Raw genomic sequence first — 7,585 nt, 5'->3', positions numbered from 1 at the left:
ATTGGACACGGCAGCGAACGTACACCTGCAAATTAATTTAATACTAAAGGAGCTGGCCTTGTTCTATATCTTCTGCATTATTGAGTAAACCAATAAAGCTACTCCAGATTCCTTACCACAATTATCAATTTAAAAGGGTCGTTCCCTCAACAGCAAGCTTCTTCCTGTGGGCTTCTTATTCTTGCAGCTTGCAGTTCCCTTCCAAGTAAGGGAATGGCATTTTTTTTAGATGGAATCTACCTGGAACCTGCCTGAAAAAGAGCTAAAAATTGTCAAAAATAGTGAACATATGCACAGCAATGTCAAAACAACTTGCTGTGCCCATTTTCATTCTTTTGTCTTTTTTTTTACGCCCTTCAGACTTAGAAAGCCGCAAAGTGGCTACAATTACTGACTTGACCGTTCTCCAGGCGGCTTCTACTTAGAAGAGAAACTGCCACAATTTCTATATGAAATTTAAAAGAAAAAAAGCCAGCGGCAAAGACGCCATGGAAGACTCTTCAGGAAAAACACTGCCAGCGTTTTCTTTAAACCTTTTCCTTCTGCTTCAAAAATGATAGTGGCTACGCCGGTGTGTAAAACTAAAGACGTGGTGTTCACACTTCTTTACAGCGCTTACAAAAACTATTTCTTGCTCTGAAGGACTACTCCTGTGTTGTACTAGGTCTTGTTCACACGCAGCATTTTTTCCTGCAACCAAACCCTGCTGTCTTGGCATTTAAAACGCCCGTTTTTCAGCTTTTCTCTATATTTTTGATGCTTTTTTTGCAGCGTTTTTCGAGTGTGCATTATATATGTCCTTTGTCTACAGTACATGTTTAATAAAATTAGTTTTATTCACCAAAAACGCTTAAAAAACAGCAGAAAGCACCAATGGCTTTTTTTTTGGCAGCATTTTTATACTTTCTCATTGCTTTTTATAGGTGAAAAAACACTGGAGAAATTCTGCAAAAACGCTGAAAGACTTGGCATGTTGTAGATTTTTTAAAAAACAACGCAGTTTTCCAACATTTTTCATATTCCAGATTTCTGAAATCTCAAAGCTTTTTCTGGTACTGTAAAAATCAGCTTATAATTTGCATAAAAAACTGAAAAAAAGAAGGTTTTTGTTAATATATATGAAAAAAATTAAATCCCTCAAGAAATGTAAAATCTGATAGAGCACAAATGAGACTGACATACTGAAAAAAAAGCCCGCAAAGTCTTTCACCTATGAGAAAAAGCACTGATGTTTGAAACCGGCCTTACAAAGATAAACTATATTAATTTGACTAGGGAAATGTGTAGTTTCATCTATACTGACAGGTCCGCTTCAAATGCCACCTGAAAAAGCACTAACTAAACACTCAAAAGAATGATCATATGTATTTATGTAAAAATTATTTATTGTTCATATGTTTGGGCTTTTCGATTGTATTTTATCCATTTCAGATTTCCAAAGATGAGGTTTTCTGCTTTATACTTTACAACACAAATCAATGGGAAAGCTCAAAAGACGTTCGAAAGATGCCCAGGTGTCTTTTTGAAAAATTTTGCTTAAAAAAAAAAAATGCTTTTTTTTTTATTGTTGAATAGAGTTTAAAAAAACACTCCAAACCCAATGCTAAAAGAAAACTGTAAAAATAATGCTCGGGAAACGACAGAAAAAAAACAACTGCAAATAAAATTCTTCAGGAAAAATAAACCACCGACGTTTCCTGGAGGACCTTCCTCTCGAAAAACTCATCAGGTATGATTACTTGGGGAAAAAAATGCAGTGTGTACTTACACCTTACACTTCAGTATTTTTCATGTTTTTTTAAACCAAACACAGAAAAATATAATGGAAACATTTCTACTTCTCTTTCTTACATCCGAAAGTAAGAAAAGATAAAAATGCCTTAGGTTATATTTTGTTCAGCCATTTCTTAGTTATAGGGGCTCTTAGAAGAACTTTCTGTGCTGCCATATGGTGCATTTGAACCAACACCTCATCTGTGTCCACCTCACAACTCTGAAGTTCAACCCTAAAGACCACAATATATATTAAATTCATCCAAAGCGGCCAATATCGGTGGGATTGGTCAACCATAAGGCTTCCAGACTCTCCCTGACAGATGATGTAGGGGGAGAGGAAGGTCGGATATGCTGAATTAAACCACCCATCCCCTTAGCTTTTGTTCCCACAGAAGATAACCCATGGCCTGATGTGTCTGGTGGCAGCTTTCTCATGTCTGCCTTTTGAAATCACATGAACGCTCAGTCAAGCAGAGTGTTCACACGTCTGGGGAAATCGGAGACACAGCTGGTGGTCGAATGCTTGTTCAGACATCAGCCACCTATGGTGTATGGGCACCAGCCAACCTAACCTATGGCCACTCAGCCACCTATGGTGTATGGGCACCAGCCAACCTAACCTATGGCCACTCAGCCACCTATGGTGTATGGGCACCAGCCAACCTAACCTATGGCCACTCAGCCACCTATGGTGTATGGGCACCAGCAAACCTAACCCATGGCCACTCAGTCATTTATGGTGTATGGGCACCAGCAAACCTAACCCATGGCCACTCAGCCACCTATGGTGTATTGGCACCAGCCAACCTAACCTATGGCCACTCAGCCACCTATGGTGTATGGGCACCAGCCAACCTAACCTATGGCCACTCAGCCACCTATCGTGTATGGGCACCAGCCAACCTAACCTAAGGCCACTCAGCCACCTATGGTGTATGGGCTAAAGCCAACCTAACCCATGGCCACTCAGCCACCTATGGTGTATGGGCACCAGCCAACCTAACCTATGGCCACTCAGCTACCTATGGTGTATGCGCACCAGCCAACCTAACCTATGGGCACCAGCCAACCTAACCTAAGGCCACTCAGCCACCTATGGTGTAGGGCACCAGCCAACCTAACCTATGGCCACTCAGCCACCTATGGTGTAGGGCACCAGCCAACCTAACCTAAGGCCACTCAGCCACCTATGGTGTATGGGCTAAAGCCAACCTAACCCATGGCCACTCAGCCACCTATGGTGTATGGGCACCAGCCAACCTAACCTAAGGCCACTCAGCCACCTATGGTGTATGGGCACCAGCCAACCTAACCTATGGCCACTCAGCCACCTATGGTGTATGGGCACCAGCCAACCTAACCTATGGCCACTCAGCCACCTATGGTGTAGGGCATCAGCCAACCTAACCCATGGCCACTCAGCCACCTATGGTGTAGGGCACCAGCCAACCTAACCTAAGGCCACTCAGCCACCTATGGTGTAGGGCACCAGCCAACCTAACCTATGGCCACTCAGCCACCTATGGTGTAGGGCACCAGCCAACCTAACCTAAGGCCACTCAGCCACCTATGGTGTATGGGCTAAAGCCAACCTAACCCATGGCCACTCAGCCACCTATGGTGTATGTGCACCAGCCAACCTAACCTAAGGCCACTCAGCCACCTATGGTGTATGGGCTAAAGCCAACCTAACCTATGGCCACTCAGCCACCTATGGTGTATGAGCACCAGCCAACCTAACCTATGGGCACTCAGCCACCTATGGTTTATGAGCATCAGCCAACCTAACCTAAGGCCACTCAGCCACCTATGGTATATGGGCTAAGGCCAACCTAACCTATGACCACTCAGCCACTTATGGTGTATGAGCACCAGCCAACCTAACCTATAGGCACTCAGCCACCTAAGGTTTATGGGCACAGCCAACCTAACCTATGGGCACTCAGACACCTAAGGTGTATGAGCACCAGCCAACCTAACCTATGGGCACTCAGACACCTAAGGTGTATGGGCACCAGCCAACCTAACCTATAGGCACTCAGCCACCTAAGGTTTATGGGCACCAGCCAACCTAACCTATAGGCACTCAGCCACCTAAGGTGTATGAGCACCAGCCAACCTACCCTATGGGCACTCAGACATCTAAGGTGTATGGGCACCAGCCAACCTAACCTATGGGGACTCAGCCACTTAAAGTGTATGGGCACCAGCCAGTCTCACTGAAGTGTTATAGATACATAGCAGGTACAACATTTATAAGATTATCTCAGCACAGGAATATTTTTTTAACACACTCTATTGTAGAACTTATTATTATTTCAAGATCTATTGATTAAAATGTACTTTGTTCATGAGATAATCCCTTTAGGTACCTGAGCATATAGGGAAGGGGGTACATGGGATCACACCAACCCTCCCACCCCCTATGTTTCCATTCTTTTCTCTTTGTAAAGTGTCCATTTTTTTGTATATATACGTATTCTCCTCCCCCTATTTTCTCCTCAGGTGGAATTTTGGTTTAATTCGCATCAGCCCCCCTTCCGTGTGGTACTAACATTCCAGATTCGACCCCCTTGGTCACTTGGAAAGGAAGATTTGTGCAACAGGAGTCCTGCTTGCTTCTGATTGGAGGATGAGGTCTCTGAGTGAGAATCCATGGCCTATATAAATTCTGACTTTGTGGTTTTCAGCGTCATTAAATTCTTCTCGAATTTTGCAGAACTTCATATTCTCAAAAGTTCTAATTTTTTGGAATTCATTCTACGTGAAATCTGCAAAATGGCAGCTAGCTGAATCATTGAGGGTTGGCAAAAGGTTAATAAAAAACAACAACTCACCGCTCACCTGTCCCACCACGTCTCCAGCCTCACCGCTCACCTGTCCCACCAGGTCTGCAGCCTCACCGCTCACCTGTCCCACCAGGTCTGCAGCCTCACCGCTCACCTATCCCACCACGTCTGCAGCCTCACCGCTTACCTGTTCCACCACGTCTCCAGCCTCACCGATCACCTGTCCCACCACGTCTGCAGCCTCATCGCTCACCTGTCCCACCAGGTCTGCAGCCTCACCGCTCACCTGTCCCACCGCTTCTGCAGCCTCACCGCTCACCTGTCCCACCACGTCTGCAGCCTCACCGCTCACCTGTCCCACCACGTCTGCAGCCTCACCGCTTACCTGTTCCACTACGTCTCCAGCCTCACCGATCACCTGTCCCACCACGTCTGCAGCCTGATCGCTCACCGGTCCCACCACGTCTGCAGCCTCACCGCTCACCTGTCCCACCACGTCTGCAGCCTCACCGCTCACCTGTCTCACCACGTCTGCAGCCTCACCACTCACCTGTCTCACCACGTCTGCAGCCTCACCGCTCACCTGTCCCACCACGTCTGCAGCCTCACCGCTCACCTGTCCCACCACGTCTGCAGCCTCACCGCTTACCTGTTTCACTACGTCTCCAGCCTCACCGATCACCTGTCCCACCACATCTGCAGCCTGATCGCTCACCGGTCCCACCACGTCTGCAGCCTCACCGCTCACCTGTCCCACCACGTCTGCAGCCTCACCGCTCACCTGTCCCACTGCTTCTGCAGCCTCACTGCTCACCTGTCCCACCACGTCTGCAGCCTCACCGCTCACCTGTCCCACCACGTCTGCAGCCTCACCGCTCACCTGTCCCACCACGTCTGCAGCCTCACCGCTTACCTGTTCCACTACGTCTCCAGCCTCACCGCTCACCTGTCCCACCAGGTCTGCAGCCTCACCGCTCACCGGTCCCACCACGTCTGCAGCCTCACCGCTCACCTGTCCCACCACGTCTGCAGCCTCACCGCTCACCTGTCCCACTGCTTCTGCAGCCTCACTGCTCACCTGTCCCACCACGTCTGCAGCCTCACCGCTCACCTGTCCCACCACGTCTGCAGCCTCACCGCTCACCTGTCCCACCACGTCTGCAGCCTCACCGCTTACCTGTTCCACTACGTCTCCAGCCTCACCGCTCACCTGTCCCACCAGGTCTGCAGCCTCACCGCTCACCTATCCCACCACGTCTCCAGCCTCACCGATCACCTGTCCCACCACGTCTGCAGCCTCATCGCTCACCTGTCCCACCAGGTCTGCAGCCTCACCGCTCACCTGTCCCACCGCTTCTGCAGCCTCACCGCTCACCTGTCCCACCACGTCTGCAGCCTCACCGCTCACCTGTCCCACCACGTCTGCAGCCTCACCGCTTACCTGTTCCACTACGTCTCCAGCCTCACCGATCACCTGTCCCACCACATCTGCAGCCTGATCGCTCACCGGTCCCACCACGTCTGCAGCCTCACCGCTCACCTGTCCCACCACGTCTGCAGCCTCACCGCTCACCTGTCCCACCACGTCTGCAGCCTCACCGCTTACCTGTTCCACGTCTCCAGCCTCACCGATCACCTGTCCCACCACGTCTGCAGCCTGATCGCTCACCGGTCCCACCACGTCTGCAGCCTCACCGCTCACCTGTCCCACCACGTCTGCAGCCTCACCGCTCACCTGTCTCACCACGTCTGCAGCCTCACCACTCACCTGTCTCACCACGTCTGCAGCCTCACCGCTCACCTGTCCCACCACGTCTGCAGCCTCACCGCTCACCTGTCCCACCACGTCTGCAGCCTCACCGCTTACCTGTTCCACTACGTCTCCAGCCTCACCGATCACCTGTCCCACCACGTCTGCAGCCTGATCGCTCACCGGTCCCACCACGTCTGCAGCCTCACCGCTCACCTGTCCCACCACGTCTGCAGCCTCACCGCTCACCTGTCTCACCACGTCTGCAGCCTCACCACTCACCTGTCTCACCACGTCTGCAGCCTCACCGCTCACCTGTCCCACCACGTCTGCAACCCTCCATCTTATCTTCTGCGCCTCTTCTTTCCACTTCCCCTGTCGTGTGCATTCTCCTCAGCCTGCTTGACTGTGGGTCAAGGCTTCTAGGTGCTAACCAAGATACACTAAGGATAGCCACATATATAGGAAATTTCAAAAGAGACTCAATGGTCAATATGAAAAGCCCGTAAAATGAAAGTTGTATGCTATGTGGAAACAATGAATGGCAGACCACTCGGATAAGAACACAAAAAGTGTCCAAAAACCACTGCGGCACAGCCCCGATGTGCGTTTCGGACAGGAAGTCCTTTGTCAGGGGGATGGACTTCCTGTCCGAAACGCGTGTCGGGGTTGTGCCGCAATCGTTTTTGGACCCAGCAATCAGGTACTGTCATTCCTTATTCCGCCCCCCCTTTTTTACATTGTGAGGACATTACATATTCATACATTACCATCTGTTACCAATTTTGTGCACTCATGTGGGTGGGCAGATACACATCATTATTTATTGCAGATGGTTACACATGGTGCCTGGTGATACCATATTGTACCTATCAATTAAGCACTTTCTAATTTGTTTCTGACTGCATGGATTATCCAGGCACCATGCATAACTATCATCTCTGTATTTGTCAGACTGGCTCTGATATACCTGCAGCAAGTGTTGTGTACTAAGTTTTCTGTGGTCCATTTATATTATGTTTAATGATTGTATATCCATGTTGTATTCATATTTTGATTGCGGACAATCTTGTGTCTGTATTACCACTATAACCATCCCGCTAATAAAGGTTTCTTACATAATTAATGTCTAATGGATTTTTGGACCTGACATTCGGTGGTTCTCCTCCTTTTTTAGGTGCCAACCAAGCCTGATGTCATGGCGCACAGCATGATGTCATGGCGCACAATGATGTGAGAAGCCTGGACGGCGCCCAGAAGCCGCGGCGCT

Source organism: Phyllobates terribilis, unplaced genomic scaffold (genome assembly GCF_046119375.1).
Source record: "Phyllobates terribilis strain yellow unplaced genomic scaffold, ASM4611937v1 Scaffold_10__3_contigs__length_209671492, whole genome shotgun sequence".
NCBI classification, from domain to species: Eukaryota; Metazoa; Chordata; class Amphibia; order Anura; family Dendrobatidae; genus Phyllobates; species Phyllobates terribilis.
This window is presented reverse-complemented; position numbering follows the sequence as displayed.